Here is a 20614-nt window from a genome sequence, read left to right as displayed (position 1 = left end):
ATGTTTACTGATAATCTGCCAGATTTCGTTAACATAGCATGAAAACTATAACAAGCAAAAAATGGTTAAGAGGTCAGTACCAGGGACTGAGCCCATGCTAAAAGAGTTAAGAAGAAAGTATTACTGAAGATGGAATAGTGGAGTATTATAGGTAATTGATGCCTGCTATGCAATTAGTAAAAGACATTCAGAATTTTGAGTTGCATATTTTATTTACAGCAAAAGAAAAACTCAACAAGGAAAGGCTTACAGTATTCCAGAGTTAAGACTACCTGATTTGAATACAGGAATTAAAAAAGTGCAGGATGGTTTTGTCAGTCAATCAAACTAGTTGAAAAAGGTATATTTTTCTTCTAATTCTTATTTTATTTTAATGAAAAGCATTATCCTAAAAAGATGAATGAAAGAAGAATTATAAACTTTCAATAAATGAAAAATGTCTAGGTTATAAGGTAGGACAGTGAATTGGAGAGGGTTCAGAGGAGCAACACTACTGTAGCATAGGATGATTCTGGAGATGGAGGGGTTGGCATATGAGGATAAGTTGAGATTTCTTAACTTGTCCTCTCTTGAAAAGAGAAGGGTCAGGGATGATCGAACTAAAGTAAGTTAAGGTTTCCTAAACTGAAAATGTATTTCCCATAATACTTACCTCCACTGACACATTAGCTATTTCTTGATCTCCAGGGTTTCCACTCTTTGCCCATCTAAGCATTGAAAATGCTTGCTCCAGTCTTTTATACCTCCACTTGAATTCCCTTGGCAAATTTTAATTTGCAAATTTTTCCACCAACCTCAATACACCCTCTATCTAGGTACTGTATATAAGCACCTTATTCAGATAATGTAATCACTTTTTAGAGACATAAACCAGCTTTTAGTGGGGAGGCAGGGTGGGAGAGTGTCAGCAGAGATAAGTATTACTGGAAATACATTTTCAGTTTAGGAAAATGATTACTTCCAAAACATACTTACCTCTGCTGACACTACAGCTAGAATCCCACATTGAGAAGGTGGAGAGGCCGGTGCAGGCATGAACCATACAGAAAGCATCTGTATAGAATAGAAGTGTACCAAGATGAAGATGGTACAAGAGTGAGGGAACTACACTACATCCAGAACAGGTATGCTCTTCACCAAGAGCTCAGATCCTATATTAAAGGTGGAATAGAATACAAGTAATCATCAGTATAGGTCAACCCCAACCAGATAGCCCAAAATTCCACAACTTGGGGTTGGAATTAAGGGGTCATGGTGTCTATATCCCATGTTGGTGACTAGAGCTATTGGACTGCAATGTTTTGTGTGGTTGTGCGTTCTTTTTAGAAAAGCCACATCGGGCTATCTGCTGTGTCCACCAAGGGGAATCGAACCCCTGATTTTAGCATTGTAAATCGGAAGACTTACTGCTGTCCCACCAGAGGACGACTGTAATATTATATATACTTTTGAGTGGCTCCCAACCTGTAGCCATAGAGTGATGTGTTTCACACCACTGGAATCATGACGAGAAAGTAAGCAACACAGAAGTGGACAAATTTTCTCCTCCTATTGAAGAAGTCCAAAAGGCAACACCCTAGGCTCGGACTGAAGGGATCGTGTGTGAATTCTCAACCAAAGGAACAGAACTCATCTGGTTTGAAATTATAAACATTCATCCTCACTCTTCAACCAAGTGGACAAGGAGTATTCTGCTTGCCCCTGGAATTATGTAGAAGACGTAGAACCTGTGCTTAACCAAGGACTTAGGATGGGACCACATTGCGTTTGGAATTATGAGAAGATAGTGGACCACCAGTAACAATATACAAAACTGACATTGATCAGAGAGAAAAAACATGGTCAAAATAGCTACAGGAGTTAGTCAAAAACCCTCAGAAGAGGAAACTAGCAGAAATGAGATAGGAAAGTATTAGGAGTAATCCATGTACCAGATTGCACAATGTCTTCCAGAGAGCAATTCAACTGGGTGACAATTGACAGAGATATGACAAATCTGGTGAGATGTGACAAGTAAAAGATTCCTCTTCTGTAACAATAATCCATCATAGGCCACGTGAATCAATTCATGAAGCCACCTCATTAGGGTAATGGGAGATAAGTAATGGGAAAAAAAAGGATTCCAGTGAACGAACAATCAATTCCTACTACCTCAAAATGAGTTATTATGAGCTACATAACACATGAGGACCCTAACAGGACATAACAAACATTTAGGATTGGAGTGGTCATGAAGGTGAGAAATGGCTGGCAAATGGATTGATGATAAGGATTTTCCTCTTTCCTAGCTGTCAGAGTCTTGGACAGAAAGGACCTATTGGGGAAAAGCAGGACAAATGTGAAATGATAAAGAATCCGAAACACAGGAATTGCAAACAACTCCAACCAATGATGTCCACAGGCCAATAACAACAAAAAAATACAATTTAAGAGAAAGGTGAAACAAAGAATATGAAGCTAAGGGCTCAAAAGGAGGATGTGACAATGCATGGAAAACAACTGTAAAATCCCAATTTGGTAATTGAAAAGGTCATTTGGATAGAAGAATATGAGGGGTTTTGAATAGACCTGATAGTACTGAGGATTCAAAAACCTTCCAATATTTGGAATACAGAAAATAGTGTATAAAGACCCCTGTCAAATACCCAAGTCATAAAACAGGATATGGTAGATACTTTAGGATAAAAAGGGTTGAAATTCCTTTTAAGACACCACTGACAATAAGTATTCCCTTTCCGTTGATAAACAGCTGTGGTTGGCCTATAAAGAGATTTAGCTAAATATAGAGAAACCATAGAAGTTAAACCCACAAGTGAAGGACCTCATAACTTCCCAGCAAGAAAATTGAATTTCCAAACACCTGGGTGGAGAATGTCTAATTGAGGTTGTCTCAGAGACTGCCAATGTGGAAGAGGTAGATGGAGGACATACCTGCAAAAACTGAAGAAGTAAAAAACCATGTTTGAACTGGCCAATATGGTGCAACCAAGATAACTCGATAGGGAGTGGAGCAAACCATAATCAGAAACCAGGGCAATAGCCAAATCGAGGGGGGGAGGAGGAAAGCATACAGATGTAAACCTGTCCAGTCCTGACTGAACACATCTACTGCCAATGCTTGAGGATGAGGTATTGGAGACCAAAACTGAGAAACATCGTGATGCATCATCCATTCTGTCAGAAGAATCTGGTTTGGATCAAGACAAGTGATCTGCAATTAAATTTATCACTCCTGGAACACGACATGCTAAAACACTGATATGATAAGAATGAGCCCAGTAGAGAAGATCCAAGGTACAAAAACAGTCTCAAGAATGTGTGCCTTCTTGACGAGAAATCTGACATACCACCGTGGAATTGTCAGAATGTAACATGACAATTTTTCCCTTCAAAAAAGACAGACCTTGAGCCATTGCCCAGTATACTGCAAGGAGTTCGAGAATGTTGATATGGAGGGTAGATTCGACTCCTGTCCAAATACCCTGGAACTTCTGACCTTGAAGATAAATTCCCCATCTTTGAAGAGATGTCTCTGTGAAAAGATGGATCTTAGGATGAAGTGGTGGAATAGGAACCCCAATAGTAGTGTTGTTACGATCCAACCACCATTCGCAATCAACAATGTTGCTCCTGAGCATTGAGACAGGATGATACAAAGGATCAGAAAGCATGATTCAGTGATCGTGCAGTGATCACTGAAGGGACCTTATATTAGCTCGTCCCAAAGGAATGAGAGGCTTGAGAGATGCCCACATCTCCAATAAAGAGAGAGAACCATCTATGCAGTAGGATAAGGAGACATAAGTAAAAGCCTGATGGCTATTTCCATGGTTTGAAGCCTGATAGGAGTTGATTGAAGCACGACTTAAGAGTATTGAAAAACACACCCAGATGTATGACATATTGCATTGGTGACAGAATAGATTTCTCCAGTCTGATAAGGAAGCCTGCATTTGTGGCTTCTGAAAGATGAATCTGAAAATGTTGTTCTGCTACTTGAAGGGATGGTGCCAGAAGAATCCAGCCATCCATATAATGATGTGTGTACAGGTCTAAGGAATTTAGATGACAAGAAAAAGCTCGAACAACTCTACAGAAGACATAAGGTGCTGATGCAAGACCAAAAGGTATTGGAGACCTGCAGAACCAGACCCTTGTGCATAAATCTAAGAAACCATCTGAGTGCCATCGTATGTTAAGGAAAGATTCCATAGTAAATTGAGGAGGATCTAAAATTACCCATGGATCCCTGGTGAAAGAATTCCATACAATCAGAAAGTGATGTAAATGTGGTCCCACTGGATAGATACCAACGCTGTTGTCAACGGTCTGTCCGAGCCAAAAATCCTTGAGAATACGGATGGACTCTATTATGGGAAGCATTAGAACTGAGAACCGAAGGAGGGGGTTGAGAAAAACCAAGAGCCGACACTCCCAAATCTGGGCCAGAAAGGCAAAAAGTCAATAATGATAAAGAAGAATGTAAACAAACTGAATCTCTGGAACTCCAGCAAACAACCTGGAACAGAGGGCAGAAGATGGTAAACAAACACTTTTTAACACAAAAATCTCTACCCAATAAATCTAAACAACAAAATAGCCAGGAAACCAGAAAAGGAACTGAAGAAGATAATCTGACTGAGGTAGATGTCAGCAAAATCCTCAAGTTGTCCTCAAATTGTCTAGGGGAACATTGATAGACTTCCAACAAAAGTTGGATCAAAGATATAAAACCTGAGGACAGTCGTGAGAGTAAGATGAATCTGAGAAAATTGTGATCTGTTTAAAGTGATCACAGGTTTCAATTGAGACCCCCACAGGTCCAAAAGGGGGACCATTCATAGAGAATCTATAAATACCTCCTCCTGGCAGTGATAAGCCAAAGCATGCTGTTCTGATAAACATGGGGGACCAGTGATAGCTATCTTATTGTGTAACTGAATGGCAAATCTCCCAGCATGAACAGCAACATCAGGACAAAATAAAAAAACCAATTAGTCACTGGCTGTCCTTGCTGCCAACAAGGAAGTGGGAGAGTCAAATGTAATAGGAGACCCCCCCCCAAACCCAAGTAACCAACTGAAAAAAAAGGGGCTGGGGGGTGGCTGATAAAAATGATTTTCTGTTGAGGCCGACCTAGTAAAAGAAGGAGCCAGAAAAAAAGACACCCTCGGTCTGCATATATGTGTCCATTTCACAATGGATCATATTACAGACAGTCTTGACTGAGAGTGACCCCTCCCCTGGTTGTTAACAAATACCAGGTCACAGAGGTGGAAGAGGAAAGGTCTGAATGGCCTCCATAATAGAAACATTAACTTGAGAATTCATAACCATCAGTAATTTATAAATATAAAAAGATATAACTGTAGTAACGCAAACCACATTCAAAGTCGCAACATAAATTGTGAATAATCACAACACACGACTGAGAGTGACCCCTACCCTGGTCGTTAACAAATACCAGGTCACAGAGATGGAAGGGGAAAGGTCTGAATGGCCTCCATAATAGAAACATTAACTTGGGAATTCATACCCATCAGAAATTTATAAATATACGAAGATATAACTGTAGTAATGCAAACCACATTCAAAGACGCAACGTAAATTGTGAATAATCACAACATTCTTATTTATAGAAACACATGCTTTGTTGAGAATAAGTGATTACATTATCTGAATGAGGTGCTTATAGACAGTACCTAGATAGAGGGCACATTGAAGTTGGTGGAGAAATTTGAAAATTAGAATTTGCCAAGGACATTCCAGTGAAGTATAAAAGACTGGAGCAAGTGTTTTCAATGCTTAGATGGGCAAGTGGAAACCCTGGAGATCGAGAAATAGCTATAGTGTCAGTGGAGGTAAGTATGTTTTGGAATTAAAATTAATAAAATTGATGCATCAGACTTTCTCATTTTGAACTTGAAAAGCAGTAGGATAAGATGTCATAAGTTTACATTTTGACACATTTCCAGTTCAGGCAGTTTCATTTCCTCAATAAAGGTTATAAATCTCTGAAACAAACTGCCATCCATGGTAAAGGCTATGGTAATTCCAAATGTCTGCTGGTGTTGTTAATCAAATTTAAGTTAAATCATGCAAATGGTACACTGTCATTGAAAAATTAAGTAATACTTTACGCTTTGGATTTTTTTTTTTTTCAGAAACCTCTTTTTCAATTTATTATGATTTAAGACTAAGACTAAGATAAAGTCACTATCAATATCAACTCCTGCAATGCCATCAGAAATAAAATCTTTAGCTTGTTTTATAATAAAATCCTTAATTCATTACTAATAGTACTATTACTTATAAACGTAAACATTAACTTAACGTCTTAAGGCTAACAATAACATTAATTACACTCATATAGGTAGGCCTATCCTGACCCTAATAAATAATTCAAATAATAATGGAACTCTTTGTTCTATAAAGTATAATTAGGCCTGTAATAGGCAAAATTAACAATTAAATATCAGCATCGCGAACACAAATCCTACAGTTTCATGTCCAATATATTAAAATAGGTTAACCAGTCAAAAAGTCATACGTACGAGTCAGTAGTCATACTTCAAGTTCATCGTCATATTGTATTTGTAAATTGTACTTTTGACTTTAGTAGTCAAATAGAGTGAATGTACAATAAACATTTCGCAAATTTTAAGCCTAATAACAAGCACTGACATTTGAAACAAATGAAACTTACAGTATATAAGCCTTTAGTGAATAATATCGGACTAGATTGGAAATCTAGAATCGCCTTTCCTTCATTGTAATATATCTGTATTCGGAATTTGATTGAAAATCACACTCTATGAGAACCACTACGTAAAATTTAGACTCAAAAAATGATGCTTACTAACGCTCTCTGATGGATATTAGAAGAAACCATATTTTTAACTCAAGATTATGTCAGAACTTAATAAACAAATATGTCCCCCTCAAATGATTTAAAGAATTTGGGAAGAAACAACAAGTTGCTTTATAACGAGGGTTTCTTTTTAATTTATATTATCTCAAACGAGATATTATTGTAAAGCATTTATGGTAAATAGAAGTAAGCCTCCCTAATTTAGCAGTGAAAAATTAAAGAGAAGACAGCTAGTCATCACCACCCACCGCCAACTTTTGGCTACTCTTTTACTAATGAATAGTAGGATTGATAGTCACATTATAACACCCCCGCGGCTAAAACGGCTAGCATCTTTGGTTGGATGTGGATTCGAATCCGCGACCCTCAGATTGCGAGTCGAGCGCCCTAACCACCTGTTCATGCCATGCCGGTAAACCTTTGAGGCCGTATAAAACGTGCATTTTTGGTTCGTTTTGAGAGGGTTTAAAATTACCTTGGCTATTATTACATTGTTAGAAAAAGAGAGAAAACGTTATGTTATGCATTCTAGCTTACAGCATTACTTACACGCGTCAGCGCAATTATTCATGAAAAATACAACATCAACATTATATAAATAAAACAGGCTGTACTCCTTTGAGTGTGTGTATTTTTCGGAATTTTTAGAATCAATTACTTTCTTTGTTTTTCCCAGTTAAAAATCGGTCTGTTTTTAGAATGTCTTATATATTTCAATGTTATTATATATAGCGGCTCATATAGGTAGTAATACTATATCACTATAAATACAATTTATATTACTTACAAATATTAAAGGACAGAGGTTTGTTAAAATTTGTATATTTGTAGATTATGAAGTTTTAAAATTTAGCATGCTTATTGTAGAGGATTACACTAACCCTACCTAGGACTTACAAGTTTATGCATAAATGATTCCTTGTGTAATAGGCTTTTTATGAGAAATGGCCTAAGTTCAATAAATCAAAAGGCTAATTTTGATTGATTAGGAAAGAGGTTTAATGTTGAATAATGTTAGGTTTATGAATTTTTCTTGTTGGTATTGACTTTTGCAAAGAGTGTGCAAGCTGTTATAAACCAAGTAACTGAAACTGGACTTTGCAGAGCCGTCATATTGTTTCAGGAAGGCCACAACCAGAGGTGGTACAGGTCATGGGGTGTTACAACCTTTGGTCAATAGATTGTAGTGCAGATACAAGGACACAAGAGAATAAATACACCAGGAGATCAGGTCAGGGTCGCAGAAGGGCTAAAAGTGTAGCAGACAACCGATATCTGTGGAATTTAGCCCTTAGAAATCAAGAGAGTATGTAACGTGCTCAACGGTCAGGAACTGCTCCATGAGGCTGGTAATAGGTAAAGAATATTAGTCAGCACCCACGTACTAAACACAAGGCATGAAACAACCTGGCTGGCGTTTGCTCAGAAACATGTCACCTGGACTCTTCACCAATGGATCCTGTACTGTTCACAGATGAGAGCAGGTTCTGTATGTCTTCAAGTGATCGACGTATGAAGTCCTGGAGACGCGAAGAATGGCCTATTATATCGTTCACCATGATACTTTTGGGGATGGCTCAATCATGGTCTGGTGTGGCATCTGCATGCAGGAGCGTACAGCCCTGTATGTGGCAAATGGAGGACCCCTGACATCAAGACGTTACATGGATGAGGTACTGCTACCCGTTGCTTGCCATTTTGTTGGTGCTGTTAAAAATCAATTCGTGTATTAGTGGGATAACACCCGTCCTCACACCACCAGAATAACATGTCAATTTATTAAGTGTGAAGGAATAAAGGTATTGGGTTGACCTGCGAACTCACTGAACCTAAATCCGATTGAGTATGTGCAGGACTTGGCAGGGAGAGCAGTTAGAGACAAATAACCTGTTTCTACAACTGCCCGGGACCTCAGAGCTGATCTCACCCAGGAGTGGACTATGCTGCCCCAGCAAGTCATCTGAAATGCCATCAGCAATATGGGGAACAGGTGCAGATAAGTCGTAAACAATAAAGGTTTGGTTTGTTTTGAATTTCACGCACAGCTACACGAGGACTACTTGCGTTAGCCGTCCCCAATTTAGCACTAATAGACAGGAAGGCAGCTAGTCAATACCACCCTGGCGAGCATATTCGATGTGATGGGGATTTGAACCTGAGACCACAGATTTCGAGTAGACTCCAAAAACACCAGACCTAAACAATAAAGGAAGACTTATATCACCTACTAAAGACTCATTTTGTTAAGTTTGTTCATTTTGATAAGTTTTTCTTTGATATTTGTGTAGTCCAATGTTGGCATTTTTTTTCGCTAATTTCGCATTTTTGTTATTTGTAAATGAAATTTTCGACTTGCTTGGTATTGTTTACCTATACTATTTGTAGTAAACAAGTTTCGTCAGTACTGAATGTCTCTCTGTGCTTTTTATTCTCCTTCAAATTTCGAAAAAAAAAATCAAAATCTCATTATCTTTTAATTTTTGTGAGTAGTGTACTATTCTGCTGCGGAATACAGAGATAAGTGTGTAGAATACAAGAATAGTTTTTTTTTATTTTACTTGGCTTAACAATTATTACCCTCGCCCCCGGAGAGGGCGGGAAAGGGTATTGTTATCGTGTCGTGTGTGTGTGTCTGTCTGTGCTTCTGCGCGCGTACCTCGAAAATTAATAAACCGATGTATACGAAAACAAGATGAGAAGTCAGTATGAAACTGTCCTCAAATTTGGTCCGGATCCTGATTCTGGATCACTTTGAAGCATTTTTTATAATGGGAAGATAGAGCATTTTAGCAGTTTTGTAGAGTATGATCAGATATATACTAAATTTCATGGACACGCTAATGTTGACTCTTCATCACACTACAAAAATGAAAATGATCCGGGTCGTTGAACATTCTGAATCTGAGAAGGACTGTCGGAATTTTCAATGGTGAAATTTGACGTTATCCAATATAAACACATGCAATGTCGAAAAGGGGGGGCGGGGCGAAAGTATGCAATCTCTAAAATGCTCTTTTTTTATGTTTGAAATATATCGATTTCACAAAACAACAAGTTATGACATTTGTTGATTAATTCTCTGCTAACCCACTTTTGGATACTTTAATCACTTGTACAATAAAAAAAGTACAGATATAAAAGTGTGTCTCTACAATAAATTTAAAGTTTTCAATTTCCTATACAAGATTGAGAAAGTTTTGGATTGACTAGTCAACCTATTGTCAATATCGAGCTTTTTTCCATTGGTAAAGTAAAATAAGTGAAAATAACATTAAAACAAAATAGAAATAAAATAATTCATTCAAACTGTTAGATTTTAATTAAAAGCTAATGTTTAATATTTTGTTATAATTAATGTATTTTCAGTAAAATACCAATCCATAATGTCCGTTTATATAAGCGTATACAAGTATACAATTTTTTTATCATATATTTATAGTTAGAGAGTTTCAATATTTTAGAATAAGGAACAAGTGGTTAGAAATGCAAATTTTACAACGTCTAATATTAATAGTAGTTTCGTTATCCACTAGATGGCAATATATTCTTGTAGAAACTGTAATTGCAAGCAAACTAGTAATTTCATTAGTTTAACATCGTGTTTAAACAGCAAATTAATATTACCATGCATAAGCTTTATAAAAATTTCAGAAATTTTTAGGATTAAATGAATTAATTACAAGCTTTATTATTTAAAATTAGAGAGAAAGAAACAATATTTTTCCAGTTGTCATTATCTACAAAAGACAGCGTTATGATAAAAAACCCAACTAAATATAGTTTTTAATAACACCTTCGTTATAATAAAACGAATTATAAAAATTCTAAATAACTGACATTTTAACCTTTTATTAAAATACATTAATTTTGATATATATGTTATTATAATAAATGGTGGACAAATGACCAATTAAGTCTGACGTCACTGACAGCTTAATATATAATGATTTCAATAGGATAATTGATGTACTATGATTCGGAAAATTGCACTTAACTGAATGTATTCAATATCATTAACCTTTTTTATTATGTCTCAAAGATATTGATTTGTGTATAGAAGGATAATACCGTGAACATACACATGCCTAAGTGTGTTTTTTAAAATAACCATTGTTTTTTGTATATTCATAGGATTCTCTTCATTATTTAGAAACGTATTGCTTTTTCTAGTTTTTAAGTCCTTAATAATCTTAAGATTAAGATCAAACCAGCGGCTTCAAATTTGTCATCTTGAAAAGGTTAATTATGCACAAAGAGTCTATATTGCTGACAAGATTAATGAAGTATAATAGTTTTTGATTTTTATATGAATTTAATGATTTAAGCTAATTTGAGCCATTTGATGGAGGATACTTTTCCCTTTAGCCAATTTAAAGATTTGTTGATAAATGTGTAACATAGATTGTTGGTTATCTTAAAGCGCAAAACTTCGCAATGGACTATCTACAATGTACCCAATGCCGGGAATGTACCTCGAATTTTAGTTATAAGCCATAAAAACTTACCGGGGGGCCTGTGATATCTATATATACATGCGTTATCACTAACCCTAGAGCAAAATACTAATAGATTAGCTTTACATTTCGGATAACGAAAACAAAGTTTGACTGGTTTGTTTATACAATGTTTTGGGAGTTTCTAATAATTAATTTATATTTCAAGAATGAATAGATTTTTCTATTAACATAACCCTGCACATTAATGACAATAAAAAGAGAACACCATTCATCAAATCCTTAAAACAAAATCGAAGTTTTACTATGATTTGTAGATGATAAATATAATATTAAGACAAACACATTCAAATGAGACGGTTTATTAGTGACTTAAAAACAAAAACAATACAGATTTATATGAAAACTCTCAATTTATTCATTAGGTTGTGCTAATTGTTACACGATTTATTTTATTTCTTGGAAGTGTTGGTTTTCGAAATATACTAAGTGTTCTCCAAAGAAGAAACATTTATGATGAAATAATATTTTCTCAAAGCTTTAACCATGTGGAATTCTGATAAAACTTTCATTTCTCACACGTTACCCTAGCATTAATTCAACAAGGTTTTAAATAAATTTTTGTCAGAGTATTTTTTTATGTTTTGACATTAAAGACAATTTTAATAGTAAATTTATTCACCAATAACATTTTTCTTTTGTCTTAAATATATCATGAAATTATGGAAAACCATATTTACCCTATGGAGAACTATCATCGAAAGTTTACAAGCACATAATATATTTTTTGGTTACAATGTAGTAAATGTTTATTTTTTACGCTTAGGAAAACAGCTAAATGTAAAGGAAAACTTGCTTACTTATCAACTGTAAACTTTATAAAATGGAAATTTTTCTAATTTGTAGATGTATTTGAGAATTAATTTACTCGCAAACCTTTAAAATAACTAAAATGTTTCCCGAAGGGAATGGATGAGTTCAGCACTATTCAGTTGCTGTTTTTGTTATTTCAAATTAACTTTTCAAAGGTGAAGATCGTCTAATAGCCGTGTACACATCTTGGCTTCCCACCATTTGATTCTAAGTGCTTTTGCTTGTAAACTCATTCTATTTTTTTCTTCTTTTTTTTTGTGTGTGGATGAGTGAGTGAGAGAGAGAGAGAATGTTCATCGAAGGTATGGCTGGAAGTGGCTTGTAGATGTATATCTCGATCTTGGCAAGTTTCCAATCATGCCAACCTTTAACGATTCACACATCACAATATAAACTAGCTTTCTGTCGCTGGTGTCACTGCTCCACATACCGTATCATCATGATATGACACCATTTTTTAGGATAAAGTTCAACACAAACTGAGCGAAATGTGTGGTTTGAACCAACTGTTTTGAAATATTTTAAATGGGAAAAAATCTGAACATTTTAGATATAAAGGAAGATTTCTAAAATTTTGTATTTTATTTATTGGGTAGAAGTTTTTAAAAGATTTATTGTCTTCTAAAAATAGCATTTGAAAGATGCCCGAAATTTGATGTAAAGTATTCCAGTTTGTGTATAAATTTATACTTTCAAGTTTATAGACATTTTAATAATTTGGGAACCACAAAGATATGCTTAAAGTAATAGTTAGCTGGCAGTTTTAATATCCTTGAATAAGTAGCTTAAAAGTGATATTTTTCTATGAACGCGCATGTTTGATATTAAAGAATATTTTTTTCAGGACACCAAATATTATCTTCATCTGTAGAGTTCCAGTCCGGTCACTTTCCGACGAGAATAGAAAACATAGAAAAGTTTATATTTAAAATTTATTTCAAGAAATTATCTTTCAGTTAAATTTAATATCAGCCAAGTGAAAACAAATGACTCTTCATTTATACAGAAACATGAAACATACGCAGAGAAACAAAAATAAAATAAAAATGGCCACCCAAAATGATTAGAAACACAAAGAACAACAGCAAAAACACAGTCTTAGCTTCTGGTTGATTTACTTGAGATTGTATATAGGCAATTGTTACTTTACTTGAGAGAGAAGTTATGTAATTTTCGAAAGACGTGTCTTGTGTAATTTGACTTGTTAATAATAACCTGTTTCAGCTACAATGAAATTTCTTCAAGTAATGATTTACTTTGCTCAAAAGCTTTAGTGGAAATACTTAGATAATAATTATTCAAAATACGAACATACCAACTTGTAAATATACTCATGAAACACGTGTTCAAGATTTCTATGACTGACCTTGGATTGTGTTGGTTATGTCTGAAGATTTGTCACACATTAATGGAAACTTAGTACCACAACTGTTAGGATCAAGATTTAAAGCAACAAAGAACAAGGCTTTTTAAAAGCTTTGCCTCCTGAACATGTGCAGTTTAGAGCAGTGCCCCACATACTAATCTTCTGGACATTGCAAACCAACGAGTCAATGGGGAAATAAAGACAGTCGGAAATAACTGGAAGTTAGAAGAGTGAAGACGACGGTAAACTATTAAAACAAAGCAAGCACTTTTTTTTATTTTTCAAAGGTGAGACAAAAAGACAAATTTTAGGTTATCTTACGATGTATATAGTTTAAAGAATCGGGCATTTGGTTCTGAAACAGTTATATTCTTAGTGAGGAGGAGAGAGGATTTAACACTCTGAGGTGACATAGGATCATAATCATTAAAGGCCAATATAAATATAATTACTTTTAAAAGTCCCATTCAAATCAAAAATATAAAAATGTTTATCCAAATATAAATCAAACTCTCACAAAAACGCTTGCCAAATTATTTTCAACAACCTATTAATAACACTTAATAGGTTATCCCTACAACAGGAATGAGAAACATACTTTATCAAGTTTACTATTAATAACACTTAATAGGTTATCCCTACAATAGGAATGAGAAACATACTTTACCAAGTTTACTATTAATAATACTTAATAGGTTATCCCTACAATAGGAATGAGAAACATACTTTATCAAGTTTACTATTAATAACACTTAATAGGTTATCACTACAATAGGAATGAGAAACATACTTTATCAAGTTTACTATTAATAACACTTAATAGGTTATCACTACAACAGGAATGAGAAACATACTTTATCAAGTTTACTATTAATAACACTTAATAGGTTATCACTACAATAGGAATGAGAAACATACTTTACCAAGTTCATTCTTCTTTGTAATTCAAAACCTGGCGGAGATTAAGAAGAATAAAACGTATTTTAAAGGCTTTCTGTTTCTAAGGTAAGAGAGAGTACCCGTATGAAGAATGAGAAACATTTTCCTGGGATCAAAAAGTTTAGGATTTAACTGTAGGTAGGATATAGTGTTTTAAATACTTCCTGTCGGATTTATCAACGAGAAGGATTGATAAAAAAAAATCAACAAATATTTCTTCCTGCTGTTATGACGAAAATTAAAATAGAGGAAGAAATGAAACATATATTTAAGTAGAAATTCTGCTTTCGGAAGTAAGTTATAGCTTATGTGTAAAAAAAAAGAAGTAAAACTTAACTGGTTAGGTTTACTTTTATTTATTTTTTTAGAATCTTACCCGTGAGGAAACCAATTAATACTTTTTCTCTTTGGTTGCTTTCTACAAAGTTAGTGTACGCTTAAATGAAAGAAAGAATAAAAATATGTTGTTTTTGTTGTTTTTTTACGACGTGTTTATTTTATATCTTAGATATTTTACATCCTGGTATCAAACTTCGTCAACAATCTGATCTCTTTTTTAACAGCATCAAATATCAATGGCAGTATAGAACTTAATATATTTGCAGTTTGATTATTAATTGCTCAAAATAAAAGAAATTAATTTCCCTCTAAAAGTAACTTTAGATGTAACAATTTAGAATAAAGATGATAAATCCCTTTATCTAACTTCTTCAAAAGAAACGAGCAGACAAATTCATGTATAAAAGTTTTAAATTTAGTATTTATCCCTTACTTGTAAATAAATATTAGTTGTTGAATTAGTTGAAGACAACAGTAATTATTATGCTTATTCGTAAATGTTAAATTTTGGATCAGTTTATTATAATTTTTATTCCCGCGCGTAAAGTTTCCTTCAATTCTTTCTGGGCATGAATCTATTTTTATTTAAGGTTTTTCACGAGACTTGGTTACTTGAATCTCATATTCTGTCACAATTCTTTTATTACCAATTCAATTCTGATATTTTTAATAAAGAATTCAGCAACTCTATATATCTCACACATTACCTACACATTTGTATTTCACATTATTTGCAGAAAGTTAGAATCGATTAGTTATTTTGTAAGTCTTCTCCGTTTTTAATTATTATTTTTAAACAAGAATTACCTCATAGAACTACTTGAACAACATGTAATAGTATACTTCAAAAGTTATTAAAAGTCCTTTACTACCCGTTATGAAGTGCTAAATTTAGAAGTGAGGGGTCGCCACGATTTTCCTTACACCCTCTCCCCTTGACAGAGCAGCTAGTTATTAAATTAGTTATTTCATATGTTTATTAATTAAATAGAAGTTCCAAAAGTAATTGCTTGAGGTGTATTATTGTGAAACAGTAGTAAAGCCAAGATCGGTGAGCTTTCAGCTAATGATAAAAACTTCGTTTTTGTATAAAACGTTCCACATTAGACATTATTAAAATATTAAAATCCATAAACGAACATCGTTTTATAATACACAATTAAAATCTTTATTTAAACCGACTAAGAGTGACCTTTACAACAGTTGATAGGTTTAAATAAAGATTTTTAATTGTGTACTACAAAACGTTGTTCGTTTGTGGATTTTAATATTTTAAGTATATATACACAAGTTCCTTAATTTTAACCTTTTAACATCATTATAATCGCATCGATCCACATTTGAATGTATAAGAAAGCAATATGGAAAATAATCTATATTTGAAGTGTGGAAGCAGCGCTCCCTCCCCACCCCCATAATGAAGTGTGGGAGCAGCGAGACACCCCGGTTCATTAACATATAAAATTGTTGAACATATGTTCTTAAAAACAGTTAAATTTAATGACTGTCCTGTTCAATTGGAAACTGGATCAAAGTCTGCAGGCCTGACTTACGAGTTTTTGCTAGTGTTAGTACTTTAATTCTAGGTTTACCGAGAGGAGTCCATGTGGATCCTATCAGCATGTTAAACATATTTCTAAATTTGTTGAATTTCGCGCAAAGCTACTCGAATGCTATCTGCGCTAATCGTCCCTAATTTAAAGTTATATACTAGTGGGAAGGCATCTAATCAATATCGCCCACCGCCAACTCCTGGGCTACTCTAAATCGAATAGTGGGATCTGACAGTGACAGTTATCACGCACAAACAGAGTTGGATTCTTCTTGTTTTTAACGGGGCGCGAATCACGAGAACACAATCCGCCGCGTTAACAACTGGGACGCTATTTCTAATCTTTTTATGGTTTACTTTGCTTGATCCATGAAATTGTTTATTACAGGAAACATATTAACATTTAAGTCAAGAAAAACAAAAGAAAAGACGAGTGGATGGTTAAATACTGTCAATGTTGCAGTTATTTCCATTTATTGTAGCTAGTTTTACCTGTGTGTTTTACATAAAAAGCGAGTGGTTTCACCCAATTTTGGTGTTTGATCATGAAAGTTTTAACAGACGTAAACACAAAATCTCTCAATATGATGAAATATACGGACCCCGCTGGTAATGAACGGTTTACAAACAGATCTGTAATTTGAGGGTTAATAATAATAGTATTTACACATATATACTGATACAAAAATATTCACAAAAACTGAAGATTTGTTTACAATATATTTTAATTAGTGATAATAATTATATTTTTAACAAAGAGTTAGGCTGTATGTTTATATCCAAACAAATGAAGACTTCGTTCTCATTTTATAACTCGGCCAGGTGGTTATGGAGCTCGACTCCTAATCTGAGGGTCGCGGGTTCGAATCCCGTTCCGCCAAATATACTCGCCTTTCCAGTCATGGGGACGTTATAATGTGACAGTCAATCCCACTATTAGTTGGTAAAAGAGTAGCCTAAGAGTTGGCGATGGGTGATGATGATTAGTTGCCTTCCCTCCACTCTTTCTCTGCTAAATTAACTTTGCGCGAAATTCAAAACAAACCAAACTACTATTATTAGTTATATATATATATATATATATATATATATATATAAATACACTGTTTACATATGATTTTGAAACGTATCATATCAGAATAAATTGAATATTTTTCTATTTCAAAACCATGTAATTGTCAAGCTAAAGTATTATATTTCCCCTCATTGTGCATGCTTTTCTCTTCCCGAAAATATATTCAGAACAGTCATTTTTAGTAAGCTATCATTATTTCGATAGTGTTAAGTTTCTACCCTTCGCCAAAGCGAATGAACGAACATAATTTTTTTAAATTTGTTCTCGTTTTTTTTTTTTCTTAAACGAAAAGAAAGCTTCCAAATAAATAAAAGAATCATTAACGTGACATTCAGGCGTAAGGTTAAAAAAGTAGAAGGTTTTTTTTATTATCCGAAACTTTTTTCCAAATATATAGAGAAAAACTTTAGTGACAAATTACTTAAAAAAGAAATTATTATTATTTTTTGTAGTTCAGCACAAGGGGCTATCTGTGTTCTGCCCACCACGAGTAGCGAAATCCGGTTTCTAGCGTTGTAAGCCTGGGGGGGGGGGAGGACCACGTACTTTTCGATTTGTATCCACTTGCCTACTTGTGGTTCAGGAATAAAAAAAGGAGCATGTTCTTTAGATTCGATGTTTTGTAGTGGATGTTAAAAAGTGGAAGTGGGGTTTTCTTATGAAGTTTACGAGATAAAAAATTGAAAATTGTAGACAATCTTCGAATTGCAGAGCAAGGATGCGGTTAGTTCTTTGTCTGTATCGGATTTTAGGTCTTTCTAGAATAGATTCAAGTATAAGTCCCATAAAAAGTATGATTTCATACGATTATAACAGATTCTCCATCATTTTTTAGAATTTCTTTGGTTTTAACCTACCTTAGAATTTTTGCGAAGATAATATTATTTATGAACAAAGGCGATAAAAGAAGATAAGAAATCAATACTAAACATACCTCTGTTTTCTTTTGAATTATCGCTGAAAAGGTCCCAGAAATCAAAACACCGATGAATCTTAGTCTTCTTTAACCATTTCCTTTGACCAATCAGACGCAGATTCTCAGGAGAAGTCGTAGCCTACACAAGCCCTTATCAGTTCTCCGTCCAGAAATACGAATATAATCTGGACAGTCGAATGATAAGGAAACGTGAAGGCAAAACACACAATAAGTCATGATGAGATGTACAGTGTTTAGGCTTGAAACAAACACTGCTCAACAGTTCCCGCAATATTGTAATTCTTCTGTTGACTTTTTAACGTTATTTCCACTCATCGATCTTAACATTCGATTTATTTTATTTTTTCTCTCTCTTTCTTTCTTCTCAAATTCTAGTATTAGTTTTAATACATTTAATTAACTTCTTTATTATTTTGTCTTTACTGCTCATTCTTTTCTTTTTCATCTATATTTGAAACTTTTTATTAAACACAAGTTGTAGTTGTTTAATAACTTTTGTTTAATACCACGTGTTTAGAAAATAGAGATATTTTCCATAATTTAGCTTTTTTATATTTTAGCATAAAATATGCAACATTCCACAATAAATTTGTCTCTGACTTATTATCATGATTTTAGGGTTATTGCCTACCACCAATATTAAGTCTTCGGTTTCTTGTAGCATACTGTAAACAACAGCAGTTTCAGAGACAAATGGCATCTTGCGCTGAACAAATATTTTCTTGGGAACTAAAGTACTATGTAATAAAGACGTATTTATGATTTCAGAGTAAAAACTTAAATAATAAATATAAACAATAATCATCCCCATTAAAAAACAACATACAGTATCAAACTAGACTTGAAGGAAAGAATGTTTGTTTGTGAATTTCGCGCAAAGCTACACGAGGGCTATCTGCGCTAGCTGTCCCTAATTTAGCAGTGTAAGACTAGAGGAAGGCAGCTAGTCATCACCACCCACCGCCAACTCTTGGGCTACTCTTTTACCAACGAACAGTGGGATTGACCGTCACATTATAACGCCACCACGGCTGAAAGGGCGAGCATGTTTGGTGTGACGGGGATTCGAAAGGAAAGAATGAACTAGAAAAATGAAAGAATGAAAACGTCACGAAGTTAAAAATTCAGACGGTGAATTTTTGAATTTTATAATTTTTTGTTGTATAATATTCAGCATCTAATTTCAAAAATATATTTTGTTCAATACTACAAGCAATATTGTTTTATAACAAAAACCTTACACTAGTTTCTAGTACTAACAGACAATTTCTTGTTAAATAAGTGACAGCTCTTCGTTAATGATATGATCTAGCTTGGAATTTTAAATGAAATAAAACGGTAACACGAAAAGGACATATTATAAAGATAATAATTACAAAGACAAATTCACAGGAGAAAGTATTATTAATGAAAATCTTAGATGAAAAACAGTATGAGATAAACATTGAATAAGTATAATCAGTAGTAATGGAAAGACTTAGGTCATTAGGTGCAAAAACAAATGTGTTTGAAGCCTGAAAAATTCCTTACTGCCGAATCTCAGGTATATAGTATAGTGAGAGAATGGACATTTTACCCACAAAACTAATCATTTGTTAGCTGTCGTCCAACTGTCTCCTACTTGTGTACTCGCGATAAGCCGAACGCCCTGCACTTAATGGGATTCGCATCATTCGCAGCAAAGCACCTTCGTTGCTTTGAAGGTTTTTTTTTTCTTGTCGTAATACAACATATTTTTGGTTGGCAATTTTAGCAGTTTTTTTCGTGATAAACAACCGCCTTCTTCTTTGAAAAATACCATTTTCTTTCTGTTCTAAAAAAAAAGCTTATTCAAAGTTACTAAACTCTCGAGCACAAACGATTTAGAATTTTTTTTTTAAGGAATGAGAAAGTTTGAGAACATTACACACACAAACAACATTAAATTTAAAATTCAGTAACTCCTTAATCGTTATTTTGGGTATCACAAAATACGTTTGGAAACTTAAGTGTTTTTTTTTAATCAGTTTTCCTTTATCATTTTGTATATTCAAATTAGTTGGAGTACATGTCCGTTGGATAGGTGAAGTAAAAACTTGTTTGTAACAAAGGATATGAAATTGTGCTTCTATTTCTTGTCTTAACATTATAAACATTAAAAAAAAACACAAAGGTGCCAATACTGAAAAAGGAAGACATTCTGTTTTCAAGAATTCTATCAATATGAAA

General features: G+C 34.1%; 1 protein-coding gene across 1 annotated transcript in view; it reads right to left on the bottom strand.

Annotated features, from left to right (window-relative positions):
- LOC106463920 (transcription factor CP2-like) overlaps positions 1-6790 on the bottom strand; it is a 79734-nt gene extending 72944 nt beyond the window's left edge. Inside the window, exon 1 of the mRNA XM_022391836.1 lies at positions 6707-6790. The gene's annotated coding sequence lies outside the window, so the exon portion shown is untranslated. The remainder of the gene's footprint in view (positions 1-6706) is intronic.
- Positions 6791-20614: the final 13824 nt, after the last annotated feature.

This window comes from Limulus polyphemus, unplaced genomic scaffold (assembly GCF_000517525.1).
Source record: "Limulus polyphemus unplaced genomic scaffold, Limulus_polyphemus-2.1.2 Scaffold56, whole genome shotgun sequence".
Lineage (NCBI taxonomy): Eukaryota > Metazoa > Arthropoda > Merostomata > Xiphosura > Limulidae > Limulus > Limulus polyphemus.
This window is presented reverse-complemented; position numbering and strand designations above follow the sequence as displayed.